At 45.1% G+C, this 14896-nt stretch overlaps 1 protein-coding gene across 1 annotated transcript in view; it reads right to left on the bottom strand.

The window, feature by feature from the left end:
* LOC135513372 (testican-2-like) overlaps window positions 1-14896 on the bottom strand; it is a 71531-nt gene that overhangs the window by 46702 nt on the left and 9933 nt on the right. The window lies entirely within an intron of this gene.

Here is a 14896-nt window from a genome sequence, read left to right as displayed (position 1 = left end):
CAGGAAACAGCAGAGGGAACACCCCCCTATCCACATCGATGGAACAGTAGTGGAGAGGGTAGTAAATTTTAAGTTCCTCGGCATACACATCACAGACAAACTGAATTGGTCCACCCACACAGACAGCATCGTGAAGAAGGTGCAGCAGCGCCTCTACAACGTCAGGAGGCTGAAGAAATTTGGCTTTTCACCAAAAGCACTCACAAACTTCTACAGATGCACAATCGAGAGCATCCTGGCGGGCTGTATCACCGCCTGGTACGGCAACTGCTCCGCCCACAACCGTAAGGCTCTCCAGAGGGTAGTGAGGTCTGCACAGCGCATCACCGGGGGCAAACTACCTGCCCTCCAGGACACCTACACCACCCGATGTTACCGGAAGGCCATAAAGATCATCAAGGACAACAACCACCCGAGCCACTGCCTGTTCACCTCGCTATCATGGTAAGAATTTGACACGTCTGCTTTCTCTCTCTCTCTATTCCTATCTCTCTCATTATCATTTCCTCTCTTTCTGTTCCTCTTTCTCTCTTTACCTATCTTATTATCGTTCCCTCTCTCTCTGTTTCTCTTTCTCTCTCGCTGTTCCTCTCTCTCTCTCACAATCATTACATCTCTCTGTTCCTCTCACTCTTTCCATTCCTATTGTCATGACGTGGCCCACTTTGGATATAGCAAGAACCAACTCTCTCTTTCTCACCACCTCTCTCTTCCCCCTACTCCCAGGTTCTGTTATCTCAGGTCATAAATTCCTGGAGGAGACTCTCTTCCCACCCCGGCAATGCAGTATATAGAGAAGGTTTCACAGTAAAACAAAGGAACTTCTTCCACCTCACAGAACTTGAGAACTGAACAATATCCATGTTTTGGAGAATGTGTAAACAGTCGGTGTAGAATCGAGCTACGACCGGTCCGTTTTGTCTAATGTTTGTGACCTCCTGAGAGACAATACAGCCACATTACTGTAACATTACTATGTTTATACAAGAGTCTCCATTGTGAGATTTGCATCTAATTATTGTATAAAATGAATGAGTAACGATTAAACTATTTGTGAAATTATGTAATGTGATTTTAAACTGTTTTTATTTCATTAATTTTGTTATAATTTTAAAATCTTTAAATTTTACCCCCTTTTTCTCCCCAATTTCATGGTATCCAATTGTTAGTAGTTACTGTCCTGTCTCATCGCTACAACTCCCGTAAATCTGAAGTTTTTCCTTGGTGCCCCGACTTCCTAGTTAATCACATTTACATGATTAGTTTAATCACGTAATAATAATTACAGAGAATTGATTTGATAAAATAACAGTCTTCACTTTAATGATGCCAAAGACACAACACCTTCTCTCTCATTATCGTTCCCTCTCTCTCATTATCGTTCCCTCTTTCTGTTCCTCTCTCTTTCTGTCTACCCCCTCCCTCCCTCCCTCCCTCCCTCCCTCCATAGCAGGTTGAATGGTTCATTGCCAACCTCACTTGCACTAAGGGACCAAATTACCATTATAGTGCGTTACTTTTAACCAGAGAGAGCACAAAGTAGTGCACTGTAAAAGGTCTAGGGTGCCATTTGGGATGCAACCCTAGAGTCGATGGTCACCTGCCAGTATCAGTACGAGAGGGGATATCACGCCAGGCTGTCTCATCGATTCCCTCAATACGTTGGCAGAAAGGTGCTTAGGAGGCTCGTTGAGGCAAATTGAAGCTGTCAAATCCTGAGTCAGCTTCTAGCAGCTGCTTTGTAGTCAACAGGAAACACAGTCAACAGAACTGGGCCCTGGTCAACAGTAGTGCACCACAGTACCTTCAAAAAGATTTCACACCCCTTGACCTTTTCCACATTTTGTTATGTTACAAAGTTTTAAATTAATTACATTTATTCATTCTTTTAAATCAACAATCTACACAAAATACTCTGTAATGTCAAAGTGGAAGAACATTTTGTAAAAAAATTCATGAAAAATAAAACACTAATATATCTTGATTAGATAAGTATTCAACTCCCTGAGTGATGACAGCTGTGAATCTTTCTGGGTAAGTCTCTAAGAGCTTTCCACACCTGGATTGTGCAACATTTGCCAATTATTCAATCTCTGTCAAATTGGTTGTTTATCATTGCTCGACAACCATTTTTAGGTCTTGCCATATATTTTCAAGCAGATTTAAGTAAAAACTGTAACTCGGCCACTCAGGAACATTCACTGTCTTCTTGGTAAACATCTCCAGTGTAGATTTGGCTTTGTGTTTTAGGTTATTGTCCTGCTGAAAGGTAAATTAATCTCCCAGTGTCTGGTGGAAAGCAGACTGAACCAGGTTTTCCTCTAGGATTTTGTCGGGTGCTTAGCTCCATTCTGTTTATTTTTTATCCTGAAAAACCACCCAGTCCTTAACGTCTACAAGCATACCCATAACATGATGTAGCCACCCTTATGCTTGAAAATATGGAGAGTGGTACTAAGTAATGTGTTGTATTCGATTTTCCCCAAACACAACCCTTTGTGTGAATAGTGAATTGCTTTGCCACATGTGTTGCAGTATTACTTTAGTGCCTTGTTGCAAACAGGATGCAGGTTTTGAAATATTTTTATTCTGCACAAGCTTAGGTTACTATTGTGGAGTAACTACAATGTTGTTGATCCATCCTCAGTTTTCTCCTGTCACAGCCATGAAACTCTGTAACAGTTTTAAAGTCACCATTGACCTCATGGTGAAATCTCTGAGCGGTTTCCTTTCTTTCTGGCGACTGAGTTAGGAAGGAGGCCTGTATCTTTCTATTGACTGGGTGTATTGATACACCATCCAAAGTGTAATGAATAAATAATTTTTTTCTCCCATCTACCAATAGGTGCCCTTCATTGGAAAACCTCCCTGGTCTTTGTGGTTGAATCTGTTTGAAATTCACTGCTCGACCTTACAGATAATTGTATGTTTGGGGGAGAGATATGAGGTAGTCATAAAAAATGATGTTAAGCACTATTATTGCACACAGAGTGTGTCAATGCAACTTATTGTGTGACTTGTTAATTACATTTTTACTCCTGAACTTATTTCGGCTTGCCATAACAAATGGGTTGAATACGTATTGACTCAAGACATTTCAGCTTTTCACCAATTTGTACATTTCTTTTTAATCATAATTCCACTTTGACATTTTGGGGTATTGTGTGTAAGCCAGTGCCTAAACATCACAATTGAAACAATTTTAAATTCAGACTGTAACACAACAAAATGTGGAGAAAGTCAAGGGTTATGATTGAAGCAACTGTATACAGACAATAGGGTGTCAGTTGTATACAGACAATAGGGTGCCAGTTGTATACAGGGAATAGGTGCCAGTTGTATACAGACAATAGGGTGCCAGATAAATACATGGAATAGGGTGCCAGTTGAATAGCGGGAATAGGGTGCCAGTTGTATACAGAGAATAGGGTGCCAGATAAATACATGGAATAGGGTGCCAGATAAATACATGGAATAGGGTGCCAGTTGTATACAGACAATGGGGTGCCAGATAAATACATGGAATAGGGTGCCAGATAAATACATGGAATAGGGTGCCAGATAAATACATGGAATAGGGTTCCAGTTGTATACAGACAATAGGGTGCCAGATAAATACATGGTATAGGGTGCCAGATAAATACATGGAATAGGGTGCCTGTTGAATAGTGTGAATAGGGTGCCAGTTGTATACAGACAATAGGGTGCCAGATAAATACATGGAATAGGGTGCCAGATAAATACATGGAATAGGGTGCCAGATAAATACATGGAATAGGGTGACAGATAAATACATGGAATAGGGTGCCAGATAAATACAGGGAATAGGGTGCCAGATAAATACAGGGATTCGGGTGCCAGATAAATACAGGGAATAGTGTGCCAGTTGTATACATACAATAGGGTGCCAGTTGAATAGCGGGAATAGGGTGCCAGATAAATACATGGAATAGGGTGCCAGTTGTATACAAGGAATAGGGTGCCAGATAAATACATGGAATAGGGTGCCAGAGAAATACAGGGAATAGTGTGCTAGTTGTGCACAGACAATATGGTGCCAGTTGTATACAGGGAATAGGGTGCCAGTTGTATACAGGGAATAGGGTGCCAGATAAATACATGGAATAGGGTGCCAGATAAATACATGGAATAGGGTGCCAGTTGTATACAGACAATGGGGTGCCAGATAAATACATGGAATAGGGTGCCAGATAAATACATGGAATAGGGTGCCAGATAAACACATGGAATAGGGTGCCAGTTGTATACAGACAATAGGGTGCCAGATAAATACATGGAATAGGGTGCCTGTTGAATAGTGTGAATAGGGTGCCAGTTGTATACAGACAATAGGGTGCCAGATAAATACATGGAATAGGGTGCCAGATAAATACATGGAATAGGGTGACAGATAAATACATGGAATAGGGTGCCAGATAAATACAGGGAATAGGGTGCCAGATAAATACAGGGAATAGGGTGCCAGATAAATACAGGGAATAGTGTGCCAGTTGTATACATACAATAGGGTGCCAGTTGAATAGCGGGAATAGGGTGCCAGTTGTATAGTGGGAATAGGTTGCCAGATAAATACATGGAATAGGGTGCCAGTTGTATACAAGGAATAGGGTGCCAGATAAATACATGGAATAGGGTGCCAGAGAAATACAGGGAATAGTGTGCTAGTTGTGCACAGACAATATGGTGCCAGTTGTATACAGGGAATAGGGTGCCAGTTGTATAGTGGGAATAGGTTGCCAGTTGTATACATGGAATAGGGTGCCAGTTGAATAGTGGGATTAGGGTGCCAGTTGTATACAGGGAATAGGGTGCCAGTTGTATACAGGGAATAGGGTGCCAGTTGTATACAGGGAACAGTGTGCCAGTTGTATACAGGGAATAGGGTGCCAGTTGTATACAGGGAACAGTGTGCCAGTTGTATACAGGGAATATAGTGCCAGTTGTATACAGGGAACAGTGTGCCAGTTGTATACAGGGAATCGGGTGCAGAGCCAGAGATCTACCTCTACAGATCTGGTGCGTAGGTGATTACAGTAGGTGACACTGAGGATGTTAGCATGCACAGTAATAATTCAATATTCAACTGACTCTGCTTCTCTTAATGTAGATCGAAGTACGTCAAAAGTGAGGGGGCTACAGTACAGGAGAGAGGGCTACAGTACCGGAGAGAGAGAGCTACAGTACCGGAGAGAGAGAGCTACAGTACAGGAGAGAAAGAGAGCTACAGTACAGGAGAGAGAGAGCTACAGTACAGGAGAGAGAGAGCTACAGTACCAGAGAGAGAGAGCTACAGTACCGGAGAGAGAGAGCTACAGTACAGGAGAGAAAGAGAGCTACAGTACAGGAGAGAGAGAGCTACAGTACCGGAGAGAGAGAGAGCTACAGTACAGGAGAGAGAGCTACAGTACAGGAGAGAGGGCTACAGTACCGGAGAGAGAGAGCTACAGTACAGGAGAGAGAGAGCTACAGTACAGGAGAGAGAGAGCTACAGTACCGGAGAGAGAGAGAGCTACAGTACAGGAGAGAGGGCTACAGTACAGGAGAGAGAGCTACAGTACAGGAGAGAGAGAGCTACAGTACATGAAAGATGGCTACAGTACAGGAGAGAGAGCAACAGTACAGGAGAGAGAGCAACAGTACAGGAGAGAGAGAGAGCTACAGTACAGGAGAGAGGGCTACAGTACATGAGAGAGAGAGGGCTACAGTACAGGAGAGAGAGGGCTGCAGTACAGGAGAAAGAGCTACAGTACAGGAAAGAGAGCTACAGTACAGGAAAGAGAACTACAGCACAAGAGAGAGAGCTACAGTACAGGAGAGAGAGAGCTACAGTACATGAGAGAGAGCTACAGTACAGGAGAGAGAGGGTTACAGTACAGGAGAGAGAGCTGCAGTACAGGAGAGAGAGCTACAGTACAGGAGAGAGAGGGTTACAGTACAGGAGAGAGAGCTACAGTACAGGAGAGAGAGCTACAGTACAGGAGAGAGAGGGTTACAGTACAGGAGAGAGAGCTACAGTACAGGAGAGAGAGAGCTACAGTACAGGAGAGAGAGCTACAGTACAGGAGAGAGAGGGTTACAGTACAGGAGAGAAAGAGAGCTACAGTACAGGAGAGAGAGGGTTACAGTACAGGAGAGAGAGGGTTACAGTACAGGAGAGAGAGCTACAGTACAGGAGAGAGAGCTACAGTACAGGAGAGAGAGGGTTACAGTACAGGAGAGAGAGCTACAGTACAGGAGAGAGAGGGTTACAGTACAGGAGAGAGAGCTGCAGTACAGGAGAGAGAGAGCTACAGTACAGGAGAGAGAGCTACAGTACATGAGAGAGAGCTACAGTACAGGAGAGAAAGAGAGCTACAGTACAGGAGAGAGAGAGCTACAGTACAGGAGAGAAAGAGAGCTACAGTACAGGAGAGAGGGCTACAGTACAGGAGAGAGAGAGCTACAGTACATGAGAGAGAGAGCTACAGTACAGGAGAGAGAGAGCTGCAGTACAGGAGAGAGAGCTACAGTACCGGAGAGAGAGAGCTACAGTACCGGAGAGAGAGAGCTGCAGTACAGGAGAGAGAGCTACAGTACAGGAGAGAGGGCTACAGTACAGGAGAGAGAGAGCTGCATTACAGGAGAGAGAGCTACAGTACAGGAGAGAGAGGGTTACAGTACAGGAGAGATCTACAGTACAGGAGAGAGAGAGCTGCAGTACAGGAGAGAGAGCTACAGTACAGGAGAGAGAGCTACAGTACAGGAGAGAGATCTACAGTACAGGAGAGAGTGAGCTACAGTACAGGAGAGAGGGGGCTGTGAGTAAAGCATCACAAGCAAGGAGGGGTAACAGAGGTATAAAGGGTGTCAGGTGGGTCCACCCATATGTAAAAGTAGTGGCCCCAGCCGACTTGTAAGTCGCTTTGGACAAAAGCGTCTGCTAAATGGGATATATTATTATTATTATTTATTATACTGTACTGGTGCTACTATACTGTACTGGTGCTACTATACTGTACTGGTGCTACTGTACTGTACTGGTGCTACTGTACTGGTGCTACTATACTGTACTGGTGCTACTGTACTGTACTGGTGCTACTGTACTGGTGCTACTGTACTGTACTGGTGCTGCTGTACTGGTGCTACTATACTGGTGCTACTATACTGGTGCTACTGTACTATACTGGTTCTATGGTACTGGTGCTACTGTACTGGTGTGTTTCTTTATACTGTATGGAGATATCGGTGATAAACTGGAGATGTGGGTGATAAACTGGAGGTGGGGGTGATAACTGGGGGTGTGGGTGATGAACTGGAGGCGTGGGTGATAAACTGGAGGCGTGGGTGATAAACTGGAGGTGTGGGTGATAAACTGGAGATGTGGGTGATAAACTGGAGGTGTGGGTGATAAACTGGAGATGTGGGTGATAAACTGGAGGTGTGGGTGATAAACAGGAGGTGTGGGTGATAAACTGGAGGCGTGGGTGATAAACTGGAGGTGTGGGTGATAAACTGGAGGTGTGGGTGATAAACTGGAGGCGTGGGTGATAAACTGGAGGCGTGGGTGATAAACTGGAGGCGTGGGTGATAAACTGGAGGCGTGGGTGATAAACTGGAGGCGTGGGTGATAAACTGGAGGCGTGGGTGATAAACTGGAGGCGTGGGTGATAAACTGGAGGCGTGGGTGATAAACTGGAGGTGTGGGTGATAAACTGGAGATGTGGGTGATAAACTGGAGGTGTGGGTGATAAACTGGAGGTGTTGGTGATAAACTGGAGATGTGGGTGATAAACTGGAGGTGTGGGTGATAAACTGGAGGTGTGGGTGATAAACTGGAGGTGTGGGTGATAAACTGGAGATGTGGGTGATAAACTGGAGGTGTGGGTGATAAACTGGAGATGTGGGTGATAAACTGGAGGTGTGGGTGATAAACTGGAGATGTGGGTGATAAACTGGAGGTGTGGGTGATAAACTGGAGGCGTGGGTGATAAACTGGAGGCGTGGGTGATAAACTGGAGGCGTGGGTGATAAACTGGAGGCGTGGGTGATAAACTGGAGGCGTGGGTGATAAACTGGAGGCGTGGGTGATAAACTGGAGATGTGGGTGATAAACTGGAGATGTGGGTGATAAACTGGAGGTGTGGGTGATAAACTGGAGGTGTGGGTGATAAACTGGAGGCGTGGGTGATAAACTGGAGGCGTGGGTGATAAACTGGAGGTGTGGACTATTTAACAAGATGTGCTGAAAGGAAAATGACATTCTGATTTGACACCGTAGCCAATTAGCAAACCCCACTGGGCACAGACGTATTTTCCACGTTGGTTCATTTCATTGAAATGGACGTGGAAACAATGTTGATTCAACCAACGTCTACCCAGTGGGAAGGCTCTGAAGATGAACGTGTTGTGATTCTAACGAGAGGTCAGCGTAGGGGGTCTGTTGTATCGTGTACAGTGGGAAGGCTCTGAAGATGAACGTGTTGTGATTCTAACGAGAGGTCAGCGTAGGGGGTCTGTTGTGTCGTCTACCCAGTGGGAAGGCTCTGAAGATGAACGTGTTGTGATTCTAACGAGAGGTCAGCGTAAACTGGGGTCTGTTGTATCGTGTAAGTGGGAAGGCTCTGAAGATGAACGGAGTTGTGATTCTAACGAGAGGTCAGCGTAGGGGGTCTGTTGTGTCGTGTACAGTGGGAAGGCTCTGAAGATGAACGTGTTGTGATTCTAACGAGAGGTCAGCGTTGGGGGTCTGTTGTGTCGTCTACAGTGGGAAGGCTCTGAAGATGAACGTGTTGTGATTCTAACGAGAGGTCAGCGTAGGGGGTCTGTTGTGTCGTGTACAGTGGGAAGGCTCTGAAGATGAACGTGTTGTGATTTTAACGAGAGGTCAGCGTAGGGGGTCTGTTGTGTCGTCTACAGTGGGAAGGCTCTGAAGATGAACGTGTTGTGATTCTAACGAGAGGTCAGCGTAGGGGGTCTGTTGTGTCGTCTACCCAGTGGGAAGGCTCTGAAGATGAACGTGTTGTGATTCTAACGAGAGGTCAGCGTAGGGGGTCTGTTGTGTCGTCTACAGTGGGAAGGCTCTGAAGATGAACGTGTTGTGATTCTAACGAGAGGTCAGCGTAGGGGGTCTGTTGTATCGCACTATAAATACATCCCAAATGGCACCCTATTCCCTTTGTAGTGCACTACTTTTGACCAGGGCCCATAGGGCTATACAGGGAGTAGGGTGCCATTTGGGATGCAGCCAAGCACCACACCCACTCTGCCTCACTTAAAAGGCATTCACTTTGCCTCAGAGGAGTAAAGATGAGTTAAAGGCAATCCTTGTCATCTGTTTCTATAACAGAGGGAATAACTAATGTGCACCCCCCCCCCCCCCACCAAAAATAATTACAAAAGTCCCTGTAGCTACGTGGGCGCTAACTTTCATTTGAATATCATTAATTCATCCCAGCTAGCCACCCCCCTGTGGGAGCGATCCTACAGAGCTAAATTGATTCGGGGCTCCTCTTCATCACAAATTGAACAAGACAGTTGAAATGCAATGTCTGGTAAGGTAGGTGGAACAGTGTTGTACCCTTGGATATTACAAAAGACCTTACAAACTCAGCCCCAGCCCTTTAAAGTGCTGTGATTTAGATGTCGGCACTGCTGCCTGACTGAAGGCTGTCTGGGGGTCATTGGATGGGACAGAAAGCTTGGATGGGACAGAAAGCTTGGATGGGACAGAAAGCTTGGATGGGACAGAAAGCTTGGATGGGACAGAAAGCTTGGATGGGACAGAAAGCTTGGATGGGACAGAAAGCTTGGATGGGACAGAAAGCTTGGATGGGACAGAAAGCTTGGATGGGACAGAAAGCTTGGATGGGACAGAAAGCTTGGATGGGACAGAAAGCTTGGATGGGACAGAAAGCTTGGATGGGACAGAAAGCTAGTAGCACATTACGACAGAGAAGCTACCATTTTCCACCTTGGAACGCAACACTGTAGCTTTGAACAAATGTTGAACGTATTGGCTCCTTGATCTGCCTTGAGAAAAAGACTGGTAATTTACTCTACTGACCGAACAAAAATATAAACGCAGCATGTTAAGTGTTTGGTACCATGTTCCATGAGCTGAAATAAAAAAGCTTATTTCTCTCAAATGTTTACATACCTGTTAGTGAGCATTTCTCCTTTGCCAAGATAATCCCTCCACCTGACAGGTGTGGCACATCAAGAAGCTGATTAAACAGCTTGATCATTACACATGTGCACCTTGTGCTGGGGACAATAAAAGGCCACTCTAAAATGTGCAGTTTTGTCACACAATACTACACAAGGTGCAATAATTTTATATTCATTTCTCTACCATAAGCCGCTTCCAACGTCGTTTCAGAGAATTTGCCAGTACGTCCAACCGGCCTCACAACCACAGACCACGTGTAACAACGCCAGCCCAGGACCTCCACATCCGGCCTCTTCACCTGTGGGATTGTCTGAGACCAGCCACCCAGACAGCTGATGAAACTGAGGAGCATTTCTGTCTGTAATAAAGCCCCTTTTGTGGGGAAAAAACTCCTTCTGATTGGCTGGGCCTGACTCCCCACTGGGTGGGCCTATGCCCTCCCATGCCCACCAATAGCTGCGCCCCTGCCTAGACATGTGAAATCCATAGACTGTTGCCTAATTAATCTATTTAAATTGACTGATTTCCTTATACGAACCATAACTCAAGTAAAATCGTTGAAATTGTTGCATGTGGCATTATAGTATAGTGTTCAGTGTAGACAGCCCCTTCACGTTGTACAGACAGCATTAACAACTGTTGTGTAGAGGTTGATTTAGTTTGCATCCCAAATGACACCCTGTTCACTACGTAGCGCACTGCTTTAGACCAGAACCCTATGGGCCCCGGTCAACAGTTGTGCACTACATAGAACATAGGGTTCATTTGGGATGCTTAAACATTCTAAAAGGTGCTTCCTGATTTAACATGGGGCCTACAATTATGTTTTAACAATATGAAATAACCCTCTAATTTGACAGTAATTGTAGCCCCAGTTGAAAGTTATTCACTTAAATGATGAGTTCTCTTGTCTGAGGCTTTTAGGAAGAGTAAGAACGTAATCAGACAATCATTTAGCTGCTTTTATTCTACAGTAATTTCCCTCTAGACCAATTATAGATCATTAACAGGCTGTTTCTTGTCCAATACGCAGTAGCCTAGCTGAAGCACGTCAACTGATGAGCATTACATCATCACCACGTCAACTGATGAGCATTACATCATCACCACGTCAACTAATGTGCATTACATCATCACCACGTCAACTGATGTGTATTACATCATCACCACGTCAACTGATGTGCATTACATCATCACCACGTCAACTGATGAGCATTACATCATCACCACGTCAACTGATGTGCATTACATCATCACCACGTCAACTGATGTGCATTACATCATCACCACGTCAACTGATGTGCATTGCATCATCACCACGTCAACTGATGTGCATTACATCATCACCACGTCAACTGATGTGCATTACATCATCACCACGTCAACTGATGTGTATTACATCATCACCACGTCAACTGATGTGTATTACATCATCACCACGTCAACTTGTGTGTATTACATCATCACCACGTCAACTGATGTGTATTACATCATCACCACGTCAACTGATGTGTATTACATCATCACCACGTCAACTGATGTGTATTACATCATCACCACGTCAACTGATGTGCATTGTGCATCATCACCACGGCAAATAAATGTGGAACAAAATAAAATGGTTGATGCTTAAGCCAGCTTGTCATGGGGCCTAATTCAGTCTGATTCTGGGGGTTCATTCTCAGTACAGAATGTTTTAGTCATGATGTAAATATCCCTGAAGTAGAGAACATCCCTACAAAGCAGCAGTGTTGTTGCTGTTTACAACATCTTTTAATTTGAGCCAGTGTAATGAATAAGCTCTGAGGAGATTATGTGTGTCTCCTAAATGGCACACTATTCCCTATATAGAGTACTACTATGGTACCCTATTCCCTATATAGTGCAATACTTTTAATAACGAGGGAATAGGATTCCATTTGAGACACAGACCAAGTCTACGGGACGTAAACAGTGTGCTGGGAGAGAAGGCAGGGTCCAGCCACAGCAGCTCTTAATACAGGTTAAAGCTGTCCTGTTTGGATTTCATTTGATTTCTCCTCTGAGTTGGATTTGGAAGCATTATAAACACAGAGGACTAATTTCAGGGTTTTAAGCTGCCGCCCGGCGCTCAGCGATCCCTCTTCTGTCTCTCCTCCTGCTCTCTCTTCTCTCCTTCTGCTCTCTGTCTCTCTCTCAGTCTGTCTCTCCTTCTGCTCTCTCTCTCTTCTCTCCTTCTGCTTTCTCTTCTCTCCTCCTGCTCTCTCTTCTCTCCTTCTGCTCTCTCTTCTCTCCTTCTGCTCTCTCTCTGTCTCTCCTTCTGCTTTCTCTTCTCTCCTTCTGCTCTCTCTCTGTCTCTCCTTCTGCTTTCTCTTCTCTCCTTCTGCTCTCTGTCTCTCTCTCAGTCTGTCTCTCCTTCTGCTCTCTCTCTCTTCTCTCCTTCTGCTTTCTCTTCTCTCCTCCTGCTCTCTCTTCTCTCCTTCTGCTCTCTCTTCTCTCCTTCTGCTCTCTCTCTGTCTCTCCTTCTGCTTTCTCTTCTCTCCTCCTGCTCTCTCTTCTCTCCTTCTGGTCTCTCTCTCCTCCTGCTCTCTCTGTCTCTCTCTCTCTGTCTCTCAGTCTGTCTCTCCTTCTGCTTTCTCTTCTCTCCTCCTGCTCTCTCTGTCTCTCAGTCTGTCTCTCCTTCTGCTCTCTCTCTCTTCTCTCCTTCTGCTTTCTCTTCTCTCCTTCTGCTCTCTCTCTGTCTCTCCTTCTGCTCTCTCTTCTCTCCTTCTGCTCTCTCTTCTCTCCGTCTGCTCTCTCTCTCCTCCTGCTCTCTCTGTCTCTCTCTCTCTGTCTCTCAGTCTGTGTCTCTCTCTTTCTAAAGCCTGGTTGGGAGGGCGGGGGGGATGGGTTCTGGAAGAGAGAAGTCTCATAAATACAGGAGAGAGCGTGAGTGAGCTGCAAATCAGCGTCCAGAAACGAGTCCCTCTACGTATCAACGCACTGAGTTTCTATGGAAACATAAACCCGATTAGATGAGCTTTTAAGGCGAGGAGAACCTGCGAGAAGAAAGGACATTTCTAAACCTGTGTTCTGTCCGTCATTCAATAAGAAAATACAGTGACAGCGATAATGATAATAACCATTGAGAGAAAGCTAGGTGATAATGTCCTTGCATCGATCACTGGTCAGTGAGGAATTGGAATGAGATGGTCCACACAGCTAGGGGATCGTATGGACCTCTCCATTCTGTGCTGTGGTCTGTTTTGATATAGTCAGGGTAGATAGCTACAGTACAGCTTGGCTTACCCTGCACTTCTTCCTCACCTTACAGCTCAGGGAGCTCTTTATAAAGGACACGTTTTTGTGTAGAAATACAAGTGGACATGCTTATTTTCTTTCTGTTCATTGTTCATTTCCTGTAGCTAATAGGGATATCTATACAATGCTAGCTATCGCTTTCTGTTCAATGTTCATTTCCTATAGCTAATAGGGATATCTATACAATAATATCTATAGCTTTCTGTTCATTGTTAATTTCTTATAGCTAATAGGGATATCTATACAATAATATGTATAGCTTTCTGTTCATTGCACAGTTGATGTCCTTTATTGAAGTGAGCCGATTGGTGTTTGTCTGAGCCAGCAGCTGCAGAGCAGCAGAACCCAGGGTGTTCCGTAGTGGTAGTCCTATGGGAATTCACTGAGCTGAGCAGCAGAACCCAGGGTGTTCAGTAGTGGTAGTCCTATGGGAATTCACTGAGCTGAGCAGCAGAACCCAGGGTGTTCCGTAGCGGTAGTCCTATGGGAATTCACTGAGCTGAGCAGCAGAACCCAGGGTGTTCTGTAGTGGTAGTCCTATGGGAATTCACTGAGCTGAGCAGCAGAACCCAGGGTGTTCCGTAATGGTAGTCCTATGGGAATTCACTGAGCTGAGCAGCAGAACCCAGGGTGTTCAGTAGCGGTAGTCCTATGGGAATTCACTGAGCTGAGCAGCAGAACCCAGGGTGTTCCGTAGCGGTAGTCCTATGGGAATTCACTGAGCTGAGCAGCAGAACCCAGGGTGTTCCGTAGCGGTAGTCCTATGGGAATTCACTGAGCTGAGCAGCAGAACCCAGGGTGTTCCGTAGCGGTAGTCCTATGGGAATTCACTGAGCTGAGCAGCAGAACCCAGGGTGTTCCGTAGTGGTAGTCCTATGGGAATTCACTGAGCTGAGCCTCAGCTGAATCAAAAACAATTATCCAACCAGCTCTCCATCCTCTCCACGCTAAGAAGAGCCAGTCCCCTCATGTATCAACATTCTGCATCTCAAATGGGAACCTATTGCCTATGTAGTGAGAGCCAAATGGGACCCTATTCCCTATGTAGTGCACTACTTTTGACTAGGGCCCATAGGGCTCCCATCGGGCTCCCATAGGTAGTGTACTATATAGAACAGGGGTCCCCAACTACAGTACATTCAGCCAAGGGACGATTTTGTCCTCAGTGGATGGTCAGGGGGCCGGAACATAGTTACAAATCATTTGCACACTGCACATTGACCGCAAGTAGCACAAACAGATAGAGTATTTTTTGACAAAAACAGAATCATTTCAAACCTTGATTACATTGGTATATGTCTCGCTATTTACGCGTAGGAACACTTGGGAACATATTTCCTAGTGTTTTTACAGTTTGTTTTTTACGTCCAACAATGAAAATCCAACAACAACAACAACAACAACAACCAAAAATAGATTTTATAAAAACATTTTTTTTTTTTGCTCAGA

This window comes from Oncorhynchus masou, chromosome 24 (genome assembly GCF_036934945.1).
Source record: "Oncorhynchus masou masou isolate Uvic2021 chromosome 24, UVic_Omas_1.1, whole genome shotgun sequence".
NCBI classification, from domain to species: Eukaryota; Metazoa; Chordata; class Actinopteri; order Salmoniformes; family Salmonidae; genus Oncorhynchus; species Oncorhynchus masou.
Note: the sequence above shows the minus strand (reverse complement) of the source record. Positions and strands in the feature narration are given on the sequence as shown.